Source organism: Mesocricetus auratus, unplaced genomic scaffold (genome assembly GCF_017639785.1).
Source record: "Mesocricetus auratus isolate SY011 unplaced genomic scaffold, BCM_Maur_2.0 Super-Scaffold_15014, whole genome shotgun sequence".
NCBI classification, from domain to species: Eukaryota; Metazoa; Chordata; class Mammalia; order Rodentia; family Cricetidae; genus Mesocricetus; species Mesocricetus auratus.
The window spans coordinates 20697977-20722827 of NW_024429186.1; positions in this window are offsets into that span (position 1 = coordinate 20697977).

Genomic DNA, 24851 nt, shown 5'->3' on the forward strand with positions numbered 1-24851 from the left:
CAGATAGGCCCACCGGAGAGAATCAAAAACCTGTGCAGAATGAATATTTATGGAGGGAATGGTGGGCTCTACTGTGGATGGAGAGAAAAACAAATGGCAACAAAGAAGATGTAGAATTTTGCGCTGTTTCCCATTTTGCTACTTGTATATCGTATTTTGCCCCAAAGGCAAAAGTCCCCTTTGCAAACACAACCTGATGTTGATAAATATCCTGTACTATTTATTTACTTATTTTTGTTATTGCTGTTGTAATTATAACTCAGTCATCACCAGAATATAGCTGACAACTCCAGCTGACAGTTAACCAGAAATCTCATAGCTCTCTGCTGGCTGCCATGATGTGCTGACACTGAAAATAATGACTGTTGGGGACACACTCTCTCCTGAGGCCCTTAGGAGGGGCTCCTTGGGAACAGCGGGGTGGCTGTTCTGATGTGATAAATGTTCTCTGGGCTGCTGAGTCAAGACTGGGAGGCCCAGGCACACCTGGCACCTTCAGAATAGTTCCAGAGAACAGGCTTGGTTCTGGGGAAGACCTGCGCATGACAGCCCTTACTTGGAAGGGTCTGAATATTAGTGCCTGTCTCATGTGTATGTCCTAGAACTCCCTGGAACTGTGTTTTAGGACTGATAGGAATTGAGTCAGAAAACTCAACAGAACTCTAGAAATCCCTTTCATCAGTCTGTGGTGAATCTTCTTTCTTTCTTTTTTTTTTTTTTGGTCTTTATGAAACAGGGTTTCTCTGTATTGTTTCGGAGGCTATCGGTCCAGCCTGGCCTCGAACGCACAAAGATCCGCCTGCCTCTGCCTCCCGAGTGCTGGGATTAAAGGCGTGCGCCACCACCGCCCGGCTCTGTGGTGAATCTTTAAGAAGTTTTAGATAATAGTATTCTCCATGTACAATGCTAAAGCTTCAATTGTACAAAGCAAGGACAATTATGTCAACCATGATGGCTACTTTTATCAGATACACGAAGTCTGTACTGTAGCAGTCTTGCCTGTAGTGGTGGCCACACACCTTTGGGTATGGCTTTAGACAGATGGAAACAAAATAGAAAGAGGGAAGCACAAGGCTTGATCTATTATGTGCGGGTCATTCTCTTGGGTCAGCTGATCTGGTAAGAAGGGCAGAGTAGTACTCCCGTGGTTCTTTGTATTTTTCTGCATAAGTATTCCCCCAATAAACACCCACTTATCATTTATCTTGGGTCTAGTGAAATCATTACACCCTTGCCTTTACTATACAGACACTGCTTCTGGGTGAATTTATGAGTTGTTTTCCTGATGTGACCAGATTTGGATGGGGGCACTGAGTCAAGCAGATGTGGGTAAGCATCATCAGTTCTTGGGTGGTCTGGATAGAATTCAACAGAAGGCAAATTTCCCCCAACTGACTTTAATTTTTCCTATTTTGTATGGAATGGTGCATCTTATTTTTCTGTCTTCAGCCTAGAATTACTCCCTGGCTCTCTTAATTCTCAGGCTTCTCTGGATCTCCAGCTTATATGTGGCAGGCTATGTGACTTCTCAACCTCTGTAATTGCACGAGACAGTTTCTCACATTGATTCTGCTTCTCTGGAGATTACCAACTGTTCCACCATCATTACCGAAACCTGCTCTTACCTGTTTCAATTATTCATTGCTGTGTGTTTCAAAGCATAGTAGCTTAACACAATAACTACTTTATTTCACAGGGTCCTGTGGGATAGAAATTGCATTATATCATAGCAGGGACAAGTGTCTTCGGTTCATCATATTTTCAGTCTCAGTTGATATCACTCAGTAAGGACTGTCCAAGATGACTTGACTATAGCCCTACGATTGTGGTTCTAGTTTTTATTTTCAGCTAGATATCACGACTTTCTTTGGCATGGTTTCTTTATGTGGTGAACTTTTACTTCCTTCTAACTTGGAGCTCTCAGGATAGCAGGAATTCTTAAATCATCAATGGGATACTCTAAGCAAATTTAGAAGTTGCCAAGTCTGTCAGCATTAGTCTTCACACTATGCATGAAAGAAACAACTCATTGACATTGAGGTTCTGGATGGGCACTATCAGCTATGCTTTTGATTAACATGAACTATCCTAGTATTCACCATTATATCACAGATTTTTTTCCTCTTGAACATAATTATTTTCTTCATGGATTGATTTTAGATAAGGTCATTCTGTGGTCTAGACTGTAATCACTGACAAAGGCAGAAAAAATAATGACTACTGCTTCCTTACTAATTACAACAGAAATCTCATTTCTTTTATTCTGCTTTCTAGAAGAAAAATTATTACTATATCAGATCATAAAATTACTTCTACTTCCTGACAGCATGTGTTCTAGGGCAAACTCCTACTGTTTTAGATCCCCCCAAATTACCTACCATAAACCCAAAGGTATAAGAAATCCTCTCTAATACACTCTTATTGAGACAACTTAAGAGTTCCCCGTGAGCACAGCGTTCCTCCTTTAGCTAGCCAAAAAAAATCCAAATGACTTCCATATCCATAGGTGTGCTCCTGGCGACCTCTGTCTATGGGTTATAGACAACCAAACTGATAAGATCCCCCAACCCCACTGTAATCTATTGATTGAGGCAAGGTGCAAGGCTACCCACTCTCAAAGGAAGACGAAAAAGACTGCCCTTGGATGAGTGCAACAAAGGAAGCAAGTGTTGATGATACTAAAGTTGCTTCATTGGAAACACTCTACAAAGGTACCATAGAACATCATGCAGGTAGCCAAATTTTAATTTTATAATATATGTGTGACACTGTTTCTAGACACTTGCTTAGGTCTCATTTTATGGCTATGCTTTACTAAGTAAAAGGATTTAGCTTTCTTCTACACCCTCAGAATGGTGTCTTAAATACAGGGAGGTTGGTACACTTTGTTATCATCCACCATGCTCACAGGACCTCTGCTCTTTCCTGGCTTCAGGTGATTACTTCCTGCTCTGCAGTGGGTCTTCTTGATGGTAACTTCCTGGAACTGGGGTCAAATGGCTTCAATGGATGTGCCACTGTGTTTACCATGCTAACACATAGGTGTATCAATGGGGCCAATACTGCTCTTCTTCTGTGTCTACTTTCATTCCTCTCAGGAACTACTAACTGTCAGACTAATGTGTGCAAGACACCTTTGCACAACAATCACTGTGCCCCAGGAATCTGATAATGTAGTATGTAATACCTCAGATCACCACCTTCATCTATGTCGGGGGAGATAGCTCTGTACTTTATTTTTCTCGCCTCCAACCACAGTGAGTGAATGGCCATATTGTCTCCAGACAGAGAATAGATGATGGATAGGTAGTTATGTAAATATGAACATGTAGTTACATAGATAGGAGACGGAACAAATCACCCTGTATTAGCTATGGGTAACTGTGTAAGCATGTTGCTTTTTTGCTCCTTGGTTTGCTTCTGAATTTATTTTTACACAGTGAGCATGTATTGTTTTTGTAATATTGCAAAACCTGAAAGATGAAGTTTACAAACAAGAAGGCACCGTAACCAGACTACTCTACTAATTAAGCTATTTGGAGGTCTTTCCCCTGAGATTTGTCACTACTTCCTATATAACTTTGCTGTCAAGCTTATAGAATATGGAGTGATAGTGGAAAAGCCTATGACTTTTTTTCTTGTACGATTTGTGATCAGATCAAGTCCTAGTAAAGAAATGAGATCTGAACAGCATATGGACACAAGACATGGACCAAAGTAGTAAAATAATCAACGTCGTTAGGGAGCATCTTGGGGAAGGAAGGAACTGAATTTCTTGGCAGGTAGTATGTGCACAGACTGTACTCAGGAGCCTCAGAAAACAGCATCATCAGGCTCATCCATAGAAGCAAGATGGAGATGATGTCATCTTACAATACAGTCCTTCAGGGACTTTGCCTTGAACTGCGCTCTAACAAGTCCCAGTGTAGGCAGACGTCTTCAAGCAAGGGATGGTCTGCTTCTAAGCATGGGTGTGCTTTCCTGGTACCTGGAAAAATGAGACCCCAGGGGAGATAAATACGTGCCCTTTAAACTCAATATAGGGGTACAGCATGGCTATTTTTCTCCAATGGCAGTTTTTTAAAAATGTATTTCTTTGCACATTAACTTTTTCACCCATATATTAAAATAGTGAATGAAGCATTGCAGATTGTATAGTTTAGAACATGCATAAGTACCTCAATATGCATCCTACTGGGCCATGCACATTTTCACATATTACAAACCACTTATGACAATAGTAATAACAAGAACTATTCACTGAGCCCCTACTGTGTCCCAGATGTTATACTCTGTCCATGTGCTGTTCAGAGCAAACTTACTGCCTTTTACTTTAGAGATGTAATAACTGACAGAAAGGTTAAGTAGTTTGCCTGAGGCCGTGTAGCTTGTATGAAGCCATTCCAGAAGATGGAATGCAGTATAAAGTCTCTTGCTTTCAGTCTTGAGATATTTCCATTAGCTTTGCTGAAGCCTCTTCAATTCTGACTATTAAACATGCTTTTTGTTCTGAGAAAATGATGTTTTTCCTCTTTTTCATTTCGATTTTTCATGTGAGAGCCAGTCTTTAGTATGGATGTGGCAGAATGACTACAACAGAGTCTGCCTATAATGTTCCCAAGACTTCCCTCATCTGACATTTATCTATTAAATATCTGGCCTAATGCAAACATACTCGATGATTTCCACTTACAGTGTTTTACTACATATTAAATTTTCTCTTCTTGTTCCTTTTGGGCAAAACTGTAAAAGAACATCCACAGAAATCTGTTAACAAGAGCAAAACCTGTGGGGGATGTGAAGAGCCATGTGGGTATTCTGTATTAGTCTGACATTTTCCCCTGGAAGTTTTCCCTGTGAATGATGCAATTTGAAATAAACCTCCCTAGTGAACACCCAGGGGTGCTCGGTAGAGAGCGATAGAAATGATGAAATGTTAAAAAAACAAAACCCCGAGGAAGAGACAAGAGAATTGAACATGTTCAGCTTCAGGATGAGAAGATTTGGGGGGAAATAACTCCATCAGTGTACGGGTGTGAGGGGTGGGGCCAAAGGCAGCTATTGTTATACAGGAGGACAACTGTGACTTAGACAGTATGCTGTATGTATGTGTGTGTCTGCGTGTGTGTGTGTGTGTGCATGTGTGTATGTGTGTGTTTTGGACTTAATAGTAACAACAGCACTGAATACTTCTTACCTTCAGATGTTGTATTTATCAGTGCCACATGTGCATTGCTAATTTACTCTTCTCACTATTTCACGAGTGAGAATGTGAGTTCTCAGGATTACAGGACTAAATCCAATACTGGATTTGTGGCTGCTTCCTTTCCAGCCCCAAACTGTGGCGTTACACAGTGTTACTTCTTACCGTTTGAGTCTTTATAAGGAAATGAATGTGGAAGAATGGTGAATAAGTGGCTTCCTGAATTTCCATGGCAATAGTCATGGGGTGGGTGCCCTCTTACCACCCATGCTCACTGTGCATTTTTTATCCTTGCTCCTTAGGTTTTCATCACTGTTAGTGGAGGCCCAAAATTGAGCACAGACATGTGTGATGTATGCAACCACCCAAGTAATTAGGAAAGCTTACCAAATAAAAGCTATTGTGTTAGTACTGCATTACTAGGTGGGCTTGTGATTGTTGTGGAGTAATGAATAGTCTATTTTTCTTTATGGTTTGGGGTGATGTCAGGAGGGAGAAGAGAAGATGAAAGTAGTGACCTTAGCTACAGACCCAACCTGATTCTATTCTCCATAATAGAGGAAAAAGAGATCATATTAATGTGACCCAGAATTTTCAGAGCTCCAGAGTCCTGGAAGACCCCATTGATTCTATGCAGAGAGCACACACAAGCAAGTGACCGATTCTATGTGTGTCGGTATATGTGTGACAATTTTAAAAAGTTGATATTGAAGGTAGAACCTACTACATTTTAGAAACCAGGAACAGATGCACAATAAGACATTTAGGAACTTGCTTAGATTTGGGGCACACTTGAAATTTGACCCATAGTCTGCTGACATCCCATCCTGAACTTTATAGGTTTGTTTTCCTACTACACTAGAAAAAACATGTGTCAAGCAGTCAAGCCAGGATATAAGGAAGAATGAGCTCATAACAGCCATATCTGAAGGCCATCTATCCACTCTTGCCCTTAGGATTCCATACCCTACTTCTAGTTTCCTACTATAAACCCTGGGCTAAGTATGCATTTGAAGGCTACCCCACTGAATCACCCCACACTGACTACCCCAACTTTGAATGCTTGCTCAGCCTGGACCAAGGGACTCAGAGCCTTGTTTGTTGCTGACAGTTCAGCATCACTCCATGGTCAGGAGTTCTGAATGATACTTGTTGGTGTATGCGCCTCTGTTAAGCTCCTGCCTTTGTGTCTGTTAGTGATACTCTTTACTCTATATCCTCCATGAGACTACATGACCTGAAGATGACTCCCACTAAGGAGCCAGGAAAGGCTAGGACCTTAGTATGTGGCACAACCTGAGGATAGGAAACTAGCTGGGAACAAGGACTCATCTTGATGCCACCATGGGTGGGCAATGTACTTTGGACACTTGTAGCATCACTCTGTCTCTGAGACATTGAAGGGATGAAGAAAATGGGAAGGCGGTGAAACGTCAACTGAATGAAATTGCTTATTACAGAAGTTAGGGTGCTTTTAAAAAAGATACTGTATATATTTATTTGGAAAACACAAGATTTTAAGTAGAAAAGCTGTGTCCTCTCCTCCTCTGACTCAGCTGGGCAAACACTGAGTCTCTTAAACCCTAGTTCTATACACAGCATCTTCCTTTGCTTCTGTTCCCATTGGCACTAAACTAGATCACTGCCTCCTGCAGCCCAACATCCTCCTCTTGTGGGCTGCTATGGTTTTATCTCTGCATGATTATTCTTGTTATTATCACTCCAGCTTATCTGGGGCCACCCCAGCGTTCTGGAGCTTGATGAAAGGTGGGTCTATTAGGGAATACTAGTTAGAGCAGCAGGAGAGAGAAATAGCACACATGGCCGACCAACTTAGCATTTTACCAATAGGCATTTAGACAAGAAAATACTGTAGCTGGATTCACGTATTTCAGAGTAGTTCAGCAGCATTGAAATCCTGTGTGTCAGTGTCTCTAATGCAGTTGAGTTAATCAATATCATTTAACTTAGTTAATTGTTCAAGCCTCCTGGATTACCCAGTATATGCCAGGATCTATATCACATGACAGGGAGACATGGAATGCATCATCCATGCAGCCTCAGTGCTGGAGTTCTGCTAGGACATCAGGCCAATAGGATAGGAAGATTTATTTAAACATTTGTTTGGCTTAAAAACAATACTGCTGACAGATGAGAAGGCTTGGTGGGTAAAGGTGCCTGTTGCTAAACCTTACAACGTGGGTTTGTTCCCCAGAATCCACATGGGAGAAGGAGAGAACCAACTTCTGTATGTTTCTTTCTGCACTGTACATGCACACAAGTATGTGTATACACATAATAAATGATTAAAAAATTACTAAGTAGTTGTTTTAGGGTTTCAATTGCTGTAAACAGACACCTCAACCATGGCAACTCTTTTAAAGGAAAACATTTAATTGGATGACTGAATTAAAAGAGCTGAAGAGGTTCAGTCCATTATCGTCATGGTGGGATGTGGCTGCAGGAAAACATGGTGCTGGAGGAGGAGATGAGAATTCTACATCTTTGACCTGCAGGCAACAGGAAGTGAACTGAGACACTGAGTATAGCTTGAGCATATATGAGACCTCAAAGCCCACCCCCCACAGTGATATACTTACTCTAGTAAGGCCACACCTATTCCAGCAAAGCCCCATCTCCTAGTAGTGCCACTCTCTATGAGCTTATAGGAGCCAATTACATTCAAATACCACAGTAGTTATTTTTGCCAGCTTATATGAGCAGTATCTGGAGGAAAATTAGCTGGTTTCTGGATTTAAGGAGCTTGGTACTCTTGAAGTATGGGAGACAGGAACTTTTTAGTAGAGGGACTTACAAGGTTTACCCGGCCCTGTTCTTCCATTTTTGCTTATCATGTCCCTTATATTAATAAGGATGTGCATGAGGAAGCATTCCTCACTATCTGGAAATGTCTTTCAGATCACTTCTGTTACTGGATTCTGAGTTGCTCCCATATCCCCCCACTTTAACTACATATGCTTGTCATATAGGAATTGCATTAGTTGCCTTTCTATTTGTGTGATAAAACACCATGACCAGGCAACTTATAAAAGAAGATTTTATTTGGGCTTATAGTTCCAGAGAGTTGGAGTCCATGATGGCAGAATGAGACATGTTGGCAGGAACAGGAATCTGAGGGCTCACATCTTGAACCACAAGCAGTCAGAACAAACTGGAAGTAGGGCAAGGCCTTAAGCTTGAAAAGCTTGCCTCCAGTGACATACTCCAGTGGCAAGGCCACATCTGTCAAACTTCCCCAAACAGTGCCAGCAACTAGGGACCAAATTAAAATTCCCAAGATTATGGGTGACATCTTATTCAAGTAACCTCAGGGACAGAAGACTTAAAATGTATTGTTAGCTTCTATGTGAAGTCTGAATGTGATACATTCTCATTGTGTCATGTAACACACACACACACACACACACACACACACACACACACACACACACCAAAAATCTAACAAAGGAGGAATTACTAAGTTAAGAGAACCTGTCAAGCAGATGATTGCTGGAGAGGCTTGGTTGTCCAAGTGAAGCTGATAGGAAGTGAACGAGTCAGCATACAACATTTGATCTTTACTCTATAAACTCAGCTATGCTGAGTGCGATTCATTCTGGGCTTCCTATAAGGAACTGCTCGAGGGCTTTCCCACCCTTGACCTCTTTAATGCTCACCGCAGCCCTTAAAAATGTAAACTGTATCATGATGGGAAAACTAAGTTTCACAGGGTAACTGGCCCACAGCTGTCATGTAAGTGTCAATGGTACTTGAATCTTCTCCTTCTGACTTTGGAACACCCACCTGCACCTTCCAGTTTATAGTGAGATAACTGTTTTCATGTGGAAGGAAAGGACTGATACTTACTGAATTTCTCCTGGACATTACAGCTTATGCAATTTGTTTTTCCACAGCATTGCCATCAGTACGAGCCATCTCCACTTACCTCCACAATTGGGTTCCAAGTTATTGAGAGTTTATTTTGCTTTTCTTGTTGTTGTTATATAAGGTCATAGAACAAATTAAGTTTGAATGTGGTATGATAACTCTTATTTCCCCTTCCACATTTCCCCTTGATTTCCAAAGAAATAATAAAAATTCATCTACAAAGTCATTTTGTACATCAATTTGTTTTCATTTCTGTCTTTATTTCCTTCAGTATTACCTTGATATCCTCACTGTTGGAATAGAAGTATCTATTCTGTGCCATTGTACATTGGAAGTACAATAATATTCCTTTTGATTTTACAGGGGTTCACAGGTATGAGAGTTTGCTTTGAATCTTAGAAGAGACTTTAGCATCTCAACAGTTTGGGGTTATTAAGACTATCGGGATTCTTGAAGTTAGCCTGATGCGTTTTGCAGTGTAATCTGGCCACAACCCTGTGGGTTACAGCAGTGGAAGGTTATGTTTTGAACCTTAAATGTCCCACAAAGATTCTGTCTAACACATTTGCTTCCCAGCCTTTGGTACTAATTTGAAAGGGGTGGAACCTTTTGGAGGTGGGACCTGGCTGATAGAAGCAGGCCTTTAGGAGTAGGCACCTGAAACTTGTACTCATCTCTCCTTAAGACCTGTAGTCCCTGCTTCCTTATCTTCACCGTGTGAACAAGTCAGTGCCCATGCTTCAGCTCCCAGAAATGCGCCCCTCCCATCAGGCCTTCCATGCTATTGTGGATTGACATAAGACAAAGTGAATTCTTTCCTTGAGTTATTTTTGTCAGGTATTTGGACACAATGAATAAAGTAACAAACATGAAGAAATACAAAGAGGCTGCTTCTGGTAGTGCAGACAGTTTATATTCTTGGTGGGTTACTCACCCATGTATGCCAGAACCTTCTCACAGTGTAATAATGACCCAACATTATGGACTAAGGACTTTGTCAAGCTACCCCTGTCAAGATCAGGCACAAAACTCAAAAAGACTCTGTCTGAAACTGGCAAGCTTAAAGTCACCTTACAGCTCATCCTGAAATCCTATTTGTCAGGACAACGGATGGAATCAATTTTAGAGTAGTTTTCTCATTCGGTCTATAATACCTAAAAAAGGAGAACTATACCATATAGGCCTCCATTTGTTCTCATGACTGACAATGTTAGGGCTAGGATTATCTGAGACTGGTTGCATGTTGAAAGGGTGTAGAGTCAAAGCTTGGGAATTTGGTCTATTGTTAGGCTCCAAATAATTGGATGTTTCCAAAGATGACTTAGATAATCTTTAATAAGGACAGGTCAGAATCAGGCAGTAGTAAAACTAATTCCAGTTCTCTTTGGGACTTGTTTATTTCCTTTCCTTAAATAGTTGGACTCTTACAGTTGTATTTTGAAGGGGTAGAAATTATAAGTAGTGAAGTCTTCAAGAGCTAGAGAGGTAGAAAGACAACCAACACTTTTAGCCTCTGCTATCTCACTTAAAATCACTTAAAATATTTGAGCATATAATGGTATCATATAATCTCTCTCTCTCTCTCTCTCTCTCTCTCTCTCTCTCTCTCTCTCGCACACACACACACATACACACACACACACAAAGTGAGAGCAATTCAAATGTCTCATGCACATAAGCTACAGCCCTTGTTCATGGCACATATTCTAAAGTTGAGTCAAGGGCCCTTCTCTCCCATTTCTACTCTGATTAAATGAAACACACACTTTTAATTTATTTCCTTGATAGTTTGCAAATGATTGGTATAAAATTTACTGTAATTCTGTCAAGCAAAATTGTATGAAGACTTTCAGAAGCAGCCTTGAACGTGCTATGCTTTCTGGCTACAGAAGCACTTTTCAGGGTCAGAGGCACCTCAATCCTCCTCAGAAAGTGACCAGCACCGGCAGTCAAATGTTGAACTCTCTTGAGATAAGGTATCATTGCTCCAGTGTCACCTTTGACAGATCATCATTGGCTTCATCTCAGTTATTCCAATTTATTGCCAGAGTTACCACCTGTACTGAGTTCAATGCCAGAATATACTTGGAATGATGAATTATAACATGAACTTCATTTTCTTGAAATGTCCCAATTTTTCTGGGCAGACAATAGCATAATGCATAGTTTTAGTGTCCAGTCAATCAGTTTAACACTAATCCAGGAGTTGCTGTCCGTGTAACTTGGAGATGTGGCTACTTTTCATGAAAGACATTATTTTGATGATCTGGGTGGACCTCAACAAATCACTTGATAGTACTTAAAAGCAAAGCTGACTTTCCACTGGGGAAGAAGAAATTATCCTAGAAAGCAGCAGGAGCTTCTGGTTGAGAATTTCTGTCTGCTGGCTTGCTAGTTCCTATGATGGCCATGCAAGTATATTTAAATATATGCAGACATGGAGCTGGAGAGATGGCAGTTAAGAGTGGTTGTTTCCCTTGCAGAGGACTAAGGTTCAGTTTCCAGTACTCTTGTGGTGTTTCACAACCATGCTTAACTCCAGTTCCATGGCATCCAATGGCCTCTTTTGATCTCCACAAAAGAGGCCATGTATGTAAAACACTCACATATGTAAGATAAATCTAAAATATATTTTAAAAATATATAGAGATATTATTTGAATGTTTTATATATAGCTGGTTTTTATTTTGTGGTAGAAATCTGAATGATACAGAATTTGGTGTTAAGAGTGGTACTAGAGAAATACTAAAGGAGTTGGCTCTTGAGTCTGATTTGATTTGATAGTGTTATTGATGCTTTTTCCATGTAGAGAAGGTGTGGCAGTTTTGGAAACTTATAACGTGTTGTCATTAGATATTTCCAATAAATCAAAGTTCTGTGACACCATGTATTTGATGTGTTAACCATGCTACAGCTTAAAATGAGATTGACTGGTTTTAGTGTGTTAGAGGAAGTGAGGAAAGCAAGGATGAGCTCAGTGTTTCTATTACCAGCTGTTTAGTGACCTAACATCTGTTTAAATCACCTAAAGCCAGGCTCCTATTACAAAGTACCATCAGAAAGAATTTAATATAGAACATAAATCTATTTCTAACCATTTTGGAAGCTCAGAAGCTAAGGTGCCAGCAGATATTGTGTCTGGTAAGCACTCAGTTCATAATTCATACATTGTTACATTATCCAGTGTTCTCTTAGGCTGAAGGAGTCAAAAAAGCTCTCTGGATCATTTATAAATAAGGGCACTAGTCTCATTCCATTCATAACAGCATTGTCTTGGTGGCTTAGCTACCTGACTGAGGCAACTTGTAGAAGAGGGTTAGTCCATGATGTAGGCAGAAGCTGGATTAGTAGCCAAGAACTCACATCTGGATTCACCCACAAGAAGAAAGGGAGAGTACTAGGGATGGTAGGAGACCTTTGAAACTTCAAAGCCTTCCTCCAGTGACTCATCTCCCCAAACACTGACACACCTCCTAATCCTTCCCAAACAGTCAGACCAAGTTTTAAAATGTATGAATCTATGGAGGTGAATTTTATACAAATCATCATTAGGACATACAGAAAAATCCAAATGAACTTGAAGATCTTGAGTTCCTACAGTTTGCCAAGACTTCATTGCCAATGGAAGCAACTCTACTCTATATGTCTAAAGAGATAATTGTACTTTGAAGAATTACTAAAGACTTCCTCCAATGTAGTTGCCCTTCAAACAATGATCATTTCTTCTCCAAACAGACTATCCACTCATCTTTACTTCTAAAATTATAACTAGACTCAAGTTTTGGAAGTTCAAATAGTGTGACCCATGAAGAAATAAACTATATACCAATAAACTGTTAGTTTCCAAATTATATAGGAAACAAAGAAGCCCATTTGTGAGACTAGAGATCAGGGCAATGGGACATAAAGCTGGATGACAAATTTATTGACATTGTCCCACTAAACAAAATACCTAGATTATTTTGGCCTAAGAATTTGGATAGGGTGCTAGAAATTTATGGTGGTTGAAATCATGGCTGCCTACACTCAATGTAGTTGAAGTTCCAGGCCACTTTGACACATTAAAGAATGATTATATCTTTTGTTGTTGATTTTAATCTTTTTATTGATTATTTGAGAACTTCATATCATGAACCCCAATCACACCCACTTCTCAGTCCTCCTAGGTCTACCCCCTTGTGAACTTACCCCTCCAAAAGAAAAGAAAAAGTCCCATTTGTGTTGCTGATTTACTCACTGGAACATGGTAAAACTCCCTGTGACTGTCCCATTAAAGAAAACTGACTCCTTCCCCACTCACATCTCATCCAGAAACCAGTGTGGAGAGCTGAACTTCAGCATCTTTATCAAAATTTTTAAGAGTTCTATATGATGACTTTCTGTCTAGGATGGTACATTTTGGGGGTGGAGGTAGGGGTTGTCACAGAAGCCTTCTATGTCCCACCTTCTCTACTGTGAGTCTGCAGTCATGGGTACCACTGCAATCTACCATCCTCATCCTTTACAGTCAGTGGGAGCATAGGTCATAGACTTCTACAAGGTTTCTGGTGACAGCACAGACCATGGACATGTGCATGGCCTTCGGTGGTTACAGGACCCAGCCACAGTAGGACCACAGACACAGACATGGCCGTTGGAGGAAGCATGCAACATGGACATCAACATGACCTCAGTTGGCTGCAAGGGCCACTTAAATCAACTTGGCTCCCAGAGGCCACATGGCAAGCTGAGTGTGATGAAGCAGATTCATCACACAAGTCTGGCTTCTTTGCCTGCGAGCATGTAGAGGACACAACTTCCACTAGGACTTACAGAAATAAATTTGTGAGGGCAGCCTTAGTAGCCTTTGAAAAAGCTGTGTGGTCACTCCTCTCTGTAGGTTAGAAATTACAGTGAGAACCACAACAACCAAAGCAATAATCAGAGCAGTACATTATCAGTATTACTCATCACAGGACTTTGTGAGTCAGACAAAATTTCAGCTACCACAGCTGTAATCGATAGTGCTAAGAGATGTTCTGAGGGATTTAACAGCCTTTTGCTAATCAGAATCAAGTATCTCAGTTACCATAGCAACTCCCTTCCTTTCCTATTGATTCAGAGGCATGAGGAACCTAAAGTGGCCACATGGAAGTCTTGACTTCTAGTAATTGCTATTCCTCATAAGAAATGAAGACCTTTAGAACAACAGAGAATAAGGTCCTGAGGACAAGGACAGGAAGCAAAACTTTGTTAGTGAATCATTAGAAGTAGTAGTAATTGTTCATTTTGCCACTTGTATCCTAGATCCCTGAATAATAAGAAACAGAACTATTTTTAACTGCTGATTTTGAACATATATGGCCTGCTGAATGTCAAATAGCCATTCCACTGTTTGACCACTTTAGCTGATACTTCAGAATGACGGGGGAACACACTGTTATGAATTTCATGACCCTAGGACCCTTGCCACACTTAGTCTCCTGTCAGTCTATGACCAAATGTGAGGCTGTACACAGTGATACTATGGGAGCGAAGTATTCTGTAAGTCTATGGGGGCACTTCTGGCAAAAGCATTACATTCATGGAAGGCAAAACTATATCCAAAACAACTTATTCTATTCATTTCTAAATGCCTTCCACAATGACTGTGGTCTGGTATAATCAGCCTGATAGTGAGTAGCTTTCTGCTAACTATGGAATAATGCCACAAAGAGGACTCAGTTTTGCCTACTAACATATTGGGCATTTGGTGAAAGCTGTAGCCATGCTGTCCTTGGTCAGTGGAGTCATGTTGTGTCTATGTACAGCCTTCATCCCTGCTGCCATGACTATTCTCTTTAGGAATAAATTTGACAACATCAAGAGTAGCTATGGAAAGAAGTCGACTGAAATCTACAGTGTGGCTCAACCTATTTGCTTGATTAATAATCTCCCTCACCTTTGGCCATTCTAATCAACATTCATGTATTACCTCCATGGCTTTTGTCCATTCAGGCATGTTAATCTATCTATGCTTCCCTGGACCTCTCTGTTAGCATTTTACCAATGCTATTTCAGCAAAGCCAATTGTCAATTGGTCATAGGAAATGCTTTGTGAGCTAGAGACACAACTTTGTGGAGAAAAAGTTGTCAGGAGTAGAGACCGTGATAATTATGGCAACCTCTTTGTATTCCATAAAATATACAGTGCTCTGTCTATGAGTGCCACTGCCCATAAACAACTTGGATTCAATATGTCTGATAATAGTAAGTTTGTGATGCATGACTCAGGTCACAGGGACATCGACTGGCCTATGGTTAAACTTCCAGTCTCTTCTCAAACTAGGAACAAGCTGAGTGTTCTTTATCAAAAGGGGGATAGTTTTGTTTGTTTGTTGTTTTTAACGAAGAACAGTGGGGCTTTCCCCAATCCTAAGGGTTTATACTGTTTCTGCAGTACGCTGTTATTGGTCATGTCTTATGGAAGGAAAAATAATCAAGTTCTTTGTAGATGGAATAATGATGTAGGGGTTGATAACTGATACATATATATATCTGAGATGTTGCTGTTATTATCAGTTGGATTCTAACTGCTTTTGATAATGTTTATTGATAAGTTTTTAATTTAAAAGATTTTTTATTTGTATGAGTGTTTTGCCTGCATGTCTATTTGTATATCACTTATATACCTTGTCCCCAAGGAGGCCAGAAAAGGTGTCAGAACCCCTCACACTGAATTACAGATAGTTGTGAGCCATCATGTGATGGCTTAGAATTGTACCTGGATCCTCTGGTAGAGCAGTCAGTGCTCTTAACTGATGAGCCATCTCTGCAGTCCCCGATGAGTATGTTAAAAAGAAAAAAAAGGAACAGAATAAAACAAAACAGTATTTACCAGTTCAGCAGATGAATATGAGGAAGATATTGAATTACTCAAGCAATGAAGTCACATTGGATTAATATATGTAATTGGAGTCACCATCTGGTTAAGAGTAATACACTACCATTCTTTGAGATCTGCCTGCCTTTCGTACAAGCTAAATTGGAGAGTTGATGGAGGTGTGTGATGGGAGCCATCACACCTGCATCATCTTCCAAGTCCTTGCTGTTGCAATCTCTACAACCCCTCTAGGAAAGCAGTGACACGTTTGGTTCAGAACTGTCCCTGGTAGGAACTGCTTTTGGAAGTTTGCACCTGAGTTTTCCTATGATAGTTTCTTTATTGTGCAGAGCATGGCATTGGTATGCAGATTCTGCTAATTGCTGCGAGTATTCACTGTAATTGTGCCTGGCAACCGAGACAACAACCACAGGAGGGGCTCAGAGATCTGTAGTACCTGCTGAGTTGTGAATATGAGCTGAAACTCCATTGATCATCTGACTTCTACAAGCCCCATTGGGCCTCCTACAGCAATGTTTTGAGTTTTCTGAAATTTTTGTCTGTCAGGAGATAGAGTGTAGCAATCTTCAGAAAGCATATTTTCCTTTTGTGGAGGAATAATCATCTAGGTATAAGATCATGGGTCCCTTTGGAGAAATCTGGGAAGAAGATTAATGGATAAACTTTTTGAAAAGTAGAATCCTCTTAAGGACTTGCCCTCTCCCTCATGCAAGGGTTTCTGGATCTCTAAACTTGATTGAGCCAGAGGATTAATCAAGGAGCCATGACTCTGTCTTAGCTTGCTAAAACTGCTTTAACAAAACAATACAAAGTGGTGGCTTAAACAATAGACATTAGAAGTCTAAAATCAATATGTCGACAGGTTTGACTTCTCCTGAAATTTCTGAAAAATTTTCACAGTATTTAAATTATAAGATACCAGAGAGCATGAGCATATGAACAGCAGTTAAATAGTTTGTATCCTCTACTAGAGACTTAGTTTACTTGGGTTTGTATATTGAATAGTTATGTCCTTCTAGCTGGAAATAGTACTTTACTTTTGTTACCAGAGTGTAAGAAGTAAGAGAATATGTGTTAGTGCCAACTTGACAAGGGGTGGGTTGTTACTTGTGTGTCTGCTAGGCTATATTACTCTTTGTAGTTGGCAGACACAAATTTAGGTGTTGTGGTGAAACTATTTTCTAGATGGCATTAACATTTACATTCATGGACTGGTTGTAACCCTAGCCATCTCAGAAAGAAGGGACAGGCAGATCTCTGTAAGTCCTAGGCCAAGATAGGGTTACATAGTGAGACCTTTCTCAAAATAACAACAAGAAGAAGCAAACACATAGGAAAAAGCAATAGCATTTATCTCAGTTGGTTTTAAATAAAGGATATTATTTCTAATAATATAGGTATGCCTATCCATTTAGTTGAAGAGTCTCAAGGGTAAAATTCAGTTTTAATATTACCACAACTGCATAGCAAAATTAACTTCTCTTGAAGCTTGCTGATTATCGATACTGATAGTTATGAGTAATAAGTACCTTAGCAGGTAGCATGCAATGGGTAATCTCAACTATCAACTTGATGAGAGGTGTAATTATCAGAGTCAAGCATCTGAGCATGTTCCAGACTTGCCAACCCGCCATAATAACCTAGTTACTTAAAAAAAGTTTTATATAGTGCATAGTAAAATTTCATGTTTTCTGTATATATGCTATACTTATTTGTCTATGTATTTGTTATAATGACTCACAGAACCTAGGGGAAAGTTACCCCTTATTATTATAATTCATTACAAGGAATACAATTAGATGAAGTGCACAGGGTTAGGTTTGAAAGGGTTGTAAGCATAGGATCTTGTTCCCTAACCCTCTCTAGGTGTTCCCGCCTGCTCACCAAATCGAAAGATCTCTAAACTACCTGTTTAAGAGATTTTACTAATCCAACTTTCAGTCCTTTCCCCTTCCCAAGGCCAGAGGCTGGTACGAAGAGCTCCTGACTCTGAGTGGCACTTGGTCTTTTTGGTAATCAGCTCCCACTCTGAAACTATCTGGGAGCTCCACCCTAAGTCACCTCATGGAGTAGACCCCAGTGTTTTCTAAAGAGGTCCATTATGAACAACCAAAGGCATACCAATTACTCAGGGAATTCCAAGGGTCTCAAGGAGCTCTATACCAGGAACCCAAGGCCAATCCATATATTTGTATATTTATCATTCAGAAATTACATTGTAGTGGTTTTTGCTTCTAGCCCCAGGTACCCCGTTGAAGTCCTGGGCTTCTGTTTTGTTCTTGTGTCAGAATCTCCAGCTTCTCACTGGTTGTTAATGACAGGACCTTCTCTCCAACAATATCCTCCCCAAGAAGTCCTTTGATTGAGGCAGCTGTAACTGACTTTTAGTGCTTGTCATTAGGACCCAGCTGACACACAAGTGAAGAACTCCAGTGAAGTCACCAGCAGAATGGGACCCAGAGTTTTGTTTGCGTATGTCATTATGTGGAGTGAGTTTGCAATGTTTCACGTGGGTGTAAAATTCCAATTTACTTCTCTAATAAACCCTTCAACAATGGACCTGCTCCCAATTTAGCTGTACATTATTATAGCTAAATGTTGCTTGCTACAAAAAGACCTTGTTTTGACCTCATAAGTAAACAACATTGAAATCACTGGAGGAAAGCAAAACGTGTCTTAAAGTCAGGAGAGAAATTCACTGTTTGTGTTTCAGGGCTGGCTCTGTTCTTATGGCTGTCTGTCTGTAAAATAGGAATACCTCATGCACATCTGACTACCGTTCAATATTATCAGACAAATATTACTCTAAAAGGGTACATTTTGTGTGAAAGTTTTCTCTGCTTCTTGGGTGTTTTTAGTGGTTTATGAAGTTGAGGTCACAATAGACCACTTGATTAATGAGCTGTTTTATTGGGATGCAAATAAGGCACAATGTTATAAGATCCATATGTTGTACGTTACAGGCATATAACACCTTGCCACAGGATGAAAAATGTAAAGCATCTGTCTTGAAAAACATATAGCATGCTGAACAAAAAAGCATGTGACTATTTCAGCTATTTAAGGAATGGATGATTTTCATGCCAAATTTGTTTAGTTTTAATGTTAACTCATGTGTGTATGTGTGTGTTCATCAAAAGTAACTTTATGATTTGTGCCTCTCAGTCTGTTCAGACTAGTTGAAAGGAGTCAAACTGCTGGTTCTGATAACACACAGTAGCGATAACTATAAATTGCCTGGTTGAGAATAAAAGAGCTATAAACTGGAAAGAAAGGGTAATTAAAATAAAAATAGTAATGGAAGATTATAGGCTGATTGTCCCTGTGTTTTCAGGCAGCAAGTGTGAGAACAACATGAAATCTATCAAGCCATTGGACAAAGAATTTAGAGAAACAGAACTCAGGGTTCAGAGACAAACAGGCAGTGGGTGTTACTCCTGATGGCGTGGGATTGTTTTGACTAGTGTCAATTCCACATCTAACATAACTGTTAGTGAGATGGTACCAGGCTGATCACTGTCTGGTCACTCTGCCTCCCTGGTCACTCCCATTCTTGTTATCTAATTTTATTATCTTCATGGAAATTCTCACTGCCTGCAATGATCTTGTTTACTATGTTTTATTTCAGAGAATGAGCTCCTCATTGGACCTTTTTTTATAGCTGCAAACACAGATCAGTGTTTGGAACACGTTAAGAACTCAATAAATCAGTGCTGAGTAGATGGTTCAGTAGATTCATGCCTATTGCACAAGAATTAGAACCTGAAATTGAATCCTTAGCACCTAGCTAAAAACCAAATGTGTTTATGTTGCAAATGTAACCCCCAAAACTGCGCAAACTGGTGATGTGGTGGTAGGGTTTGCTAGTTGCCAGCCTAGCTTCAGGGTCAGAGAGAGACCTTGTCTCAAAGGAATGAGGTACAGAAAGATGATACAGAAAGCATAAAAATGATACAGAAAGATACACAGTGTCCTTCTTGCATGAACATTGCATGAACACATCTGCATACAACGATACACACACTCATGCACAAACACACATAAGAAAAGAAAAGGGACAACAAAAGAACTCACTGAATATACATTCAACGTTGAATTTAAAAAGTGGAGGGGAGGTAGCAGTCTTCTCTACCTGTGATGGGCACTGAAATCATCTCATCAACTTGACAGAAAGGTGCTGGACACAGTATTATTATCCTGTATTATTTTGTAGTCCTCATACTACTTATAACAGTAATGATGATGTAATAATTGTTACAAGTTAAATCTAATCAGCACTCCTAGTAAGTAGTTTGCATTGACCGTATTATTCAGTAACTTCACTTAGTTTGTTTTCATAGTAAAGTTGCATGAACTTGGCTCAAGAACCAATTATACCAATTATTTAAGGGAGACACTCAACATAGTAGGAAAAAAACCCATCATGCCAGGTGTGAGATACCTCCTAAAGAATTGTTGGCCAGAGAGGCCCCAGAGCCTGCAAAACAAAACATGTTCTTGCCATATCACTCAGTTGTTTACCAGAACTAGTTGATAAAACCCTATTACTGAAAATACCTAAGGCTTGGTTGTATGTTATAGAGAAATTAAGCTGAATCTGCGCTGGAAGCTTCTGCTAGTTATCAGCTAGCTTTTGTGGTGCTGAAAGGTGTAAATGGAGTTCTAATTGGTCTAATTCACAAAAACCCAGTCAGACAGATATAGAGGAAAATGCTGAGAGATCAGAGAAGAAGGAGCAAGCCAAAGCCACCTTTACCTCATTAGCTTCCCAGCGGGAAAGGGATTAAATTCCTGTTTCCTCCTGCCTATATCCTCTCTCTACCCAGCCATCTCACTTCCTGTTTCAGCCCAGCCATTACAGATATCCAGACCATTATGGTTAGCTAGTGGCAAGCTCCACCCTCTGACAAGCTTCATTTGTACATGCAAGGTACCACCACAGAAAGGTGCTATGCAGGCTGCTAGGGAAGAGAAGGCATCAGAGGTTTCATCCAGCTGCCTACCCTGTAATACCACCATGGAGACCAGGCAAGATGTTCCCACTTTCACAATAGGGGAACAACTGTTATATGGGTAACCAACCACTCTCTGATTAACGGCCTACTCAACAGGAGAGAACCCATACCTGCTAATGCAAGCTCTTCCTCAAAAGACCATGGTGGAGAGAGTCATAGGATCTAGAGAGAACTTAATTTTGCTGTTTAGCTGAACTGACAAGGTTGGACTGCCACCTCCCCCACCTCTCTTTCTCTTTCCGGACCCACACACACATGTTTATATACATAGATAATAACCACTCTCAGCCTTGTGTATTGCCACTCTGAGAAATACACAGCCACTGCAATCATGAACTGTCAACAACTATGGATGACTTCTGCATAAAAATGGTCCCATCAAAAGCTAGACAAGGATAGAGAATGTACTTGGGCCCCTTCCCTCTATTGCCAAACTATTTCCTATGGAAAGACTCAGGGAAAGGAGAAGTCATGGTCTCCTGCTGAGGACCCACAGGTGATTCCACCAACTTCCAATAAATGGTCCCACTCCAACAGTCATTTAGTCCTAGTTAAACCATGCACCTGGTGTAAGGGAAACCTTTAATTTGAGAGAAGCCTTCCCACCAGCCTGGTTCTAGAGCTGCATCAGTCCCAAATAAACACACAGGAGGCTATATTAATTATGAAGCTGTTGGCCTTGCTTGTTTCTTACTGGCTAGCTCTGACTTAAGTAATTACCCCATAATTGTTAATCTAAGTATTTCTCTTGCCGGAGAATAGTTCTGGGCTTCCTACCCCATGGCGTTACATCTTGACTCCCTGTGTTTCTCCTTCCCAGAGTTCTCCTGGACTCCTAGTCCCACCTATCTAGATTCCTATTGGCCAGCAGTGCTTTATTGACAAATGCACAGGACTTCCCCCCAACAACCTGGGGGTGAAATGTGTTGTGTGAGACCCTGCACAGACACCCACCTTGGGGGAAGGTATGAAATCAACGACACAGACTTCAGGAGTCAGGTGAGTAGCAGAGCATGCTGCAGACTCATTTATTACAGAAGTTAGGCCAGCCTATGTACCCTCTTCCAAGGTTGCATTGGCTCAGGCAACCGACTTTGCTGTGTTGTCCTTTCCTCACTGGCATCTCTGATCAGGTGTCTCTGAGTCAGCAGGCTCTGAGTGGAGATGCACCTTAGGTTGGCTCAGGGAGGAAGTGCCTGCCATGTATGCTCATGAGGGCTGGTTTGGACAGGGCAACTGTGCCTTGGGTAGGCTGGCCTACAGTTTCTCCTACAAAAATAGTTGGGGATTGATAGAGTAGGAAGGAGACAGGAGAGTTGGGTGTGGGGGAAGTAACCAGAATACATTGTATGCATGCATGAAATTGTCAAATAGCTAACAATAAAAATATATTAAAATGTGAATAAAAAGTTGTCTGTTGCAGAAATAGGAATATGTTGCTTTGCATAAAAATTCTGACTTCATCAAGAATTAGGATTCCATGGCACTGAGTTAGCATTAAAACTCTCAAGGCAACAATTTATACTGACCTGAGTCAGAATGCTCTTTGGGACCTGGGGTTGGGGTGGGGCGCTACTGGTTCTCCCTCGAATATCCATCTTTTTTGAATGTTAGAAAAATAATACTTTTCTCAGAAATATCCAACTTGGTAGTCTCTCACATGCTTCCCCATTACTTGAAATAATTTTGTTGCACATCTTTAATAAAATTGTTGTTTGGGGCAAATATATGTCACAGCTATTTTATTTATAAACCTTGACATATATAGACTTTGTTCTTTTGTTGTTGTTGCTGTTCATTCTAAAAGCACTTCTTAGATATGACTAAGACATAACGTTGCCAGTTGCTGGCAATACAGGAATAGAGAGAACATAATATCTGACTTCAAGGAACTCTTAAGCAGCTGAGGCAAGCACACACAGACAATTACTGTGATTAAAAGAAATAAATGGATCTCAAGTTAGTTTTGCCTGGAAGCATTCATATCTTTTCATTGAAAGCAAAACTGATTGTGAAACTGTCACAGACTCATCTAACTTCTAGTAGGTCATTATGACTACGCAAATATCCCTTTAAATTCTGCTATGCCAAGAGCTGGTGGTGATGTAACCTAAATTTCACAATCCATCACCTGTACCAATCCTTGGGTCAGATTGACATAATTCAATCCACATCTCCAAGTGGTAGACCAATGGCCATCCCTTACTCAATATTCCAGAAGCAACCCATGAGCATCCCACTTGCCTACTACTTTGATGGCAACTGTCCCCTGCCTTTTCTCTGTGTTTCCATTCTTGAAATCTTCTTTCTCTCTAACTCAACAAGTCCTTCTGACTTTGCTTACAGACTGTATCTCCAATCTAACTACTTCTCTCTACTTGTACATCTATCTTCTAGTCCAGGATTTCACATACTTTGCTGTATTCTTTTAGTTTGCCTCCCAGATGTAGACTGGCTAGTTTAAGGTGTTTGTCTTATACTTCATCTCTGTTGCAATTCTCACAGCCTACTGGGTTATAATGGAGAAATATTGTCCTGATTGTAATTGATTGTGTTTTCACTCTGGCATCTAGACAACTGAGTTTGGGAATATTGTAATGCTAGATGCTGATAACTGGTCCTGAGCTTGTTGGGTGGGTGCTTTGTTCCTTGGGTTTTGTTGCCCTCTCTGGTTCTTAGGAGAGCATGGTGGCTGTGTGTTTCCAGTTATGGAATTCTTCTGGGATCTTTCTGGGTATGACCACTGGGGGTTGAAGATGTAAAACGAGCCACGCCAAGGATACTGGGCAGGAGAGTCATATGATACTTTATTAGAGAGAGAGAGAGAGAAGTCAGTTACATGAGAAGCTGAAAACTGAGGTCAGCACTCTGCTCGTCTCCTACCTTGATCACAGCCCCAAGAGAGACTGAGGGCTTCTTCCTCCTTCCGTTTATCTCTCCTACCCCTACATACATGTGACCATGCCCAAACAGTACGTGCGATCTCTCCCTACAATTCCCCTTTTAGTCTAAAGAAAAGATTTAGACTTGAAACAAAACTAAATTGTCTCAAACATATAGAAAACATATATACATGGAAGGTGATAAACAAATTATAATTTACCTATATCCTATCCTAAGCATATCTGTCCCATCTAAACCCTAAACTTATCTGAAAGAGATGCCTAAGTCTGAACACCTCCTTCCAGTCCCAACTCTAAATAACTGAAAGCTAACACTAGTAGGTGTAAATTATCAATAGTAGGAAAGGGGGACATAGTATTCTCAAAATTACTTCCTACTGAAATCGTACAATGAAAGCCTCATGGGATCCTGTAGGAAGAAAATGTTAGTGCAGTGAAAATCTCAAGTGGACTAGCTACAACATTTGTCCTTAGTCTCTGTTTGACAGGAGATGCTTGATTGAAGTTCTTGACTGAAGTTCTAATGCTGATTGAAGCTCTTGTCTGAGGCTCTGGCCAAATTGTAGAAGGTGCACCATATCAGTTAATTAGTCTGGAGTTGTGTAGAGCGATGTGGTAATTGTCAGTTCAGATGCTTCAAGTCGGATCAGGTGGAGTCGATGAAGTGAGGCCCCATTTTCTTTCTGATATTTTTGAAGAGTGCTGTTAGGAAATTCTTTGTTCTCTGTGGAAAACTCAAATGTTAATGTCAACAAAGAAATTTTAACTTTTATTTGTGTGCATACCGTGAAAGGCAACAATAAGGAAGATAGTAAATGTGAGGATAATTAGACTTTCAAGAAAGAACCGAGTATGAACAGATGACAGTCCCTAGATTTTTTTCTGTCTTACATCTATTGACTCCTTGATATGATACAGAAACTCTGAATTTTATTTTAACAACATGCTTGCATTTAAAAGAGGAGAGCCAAATCCAACTC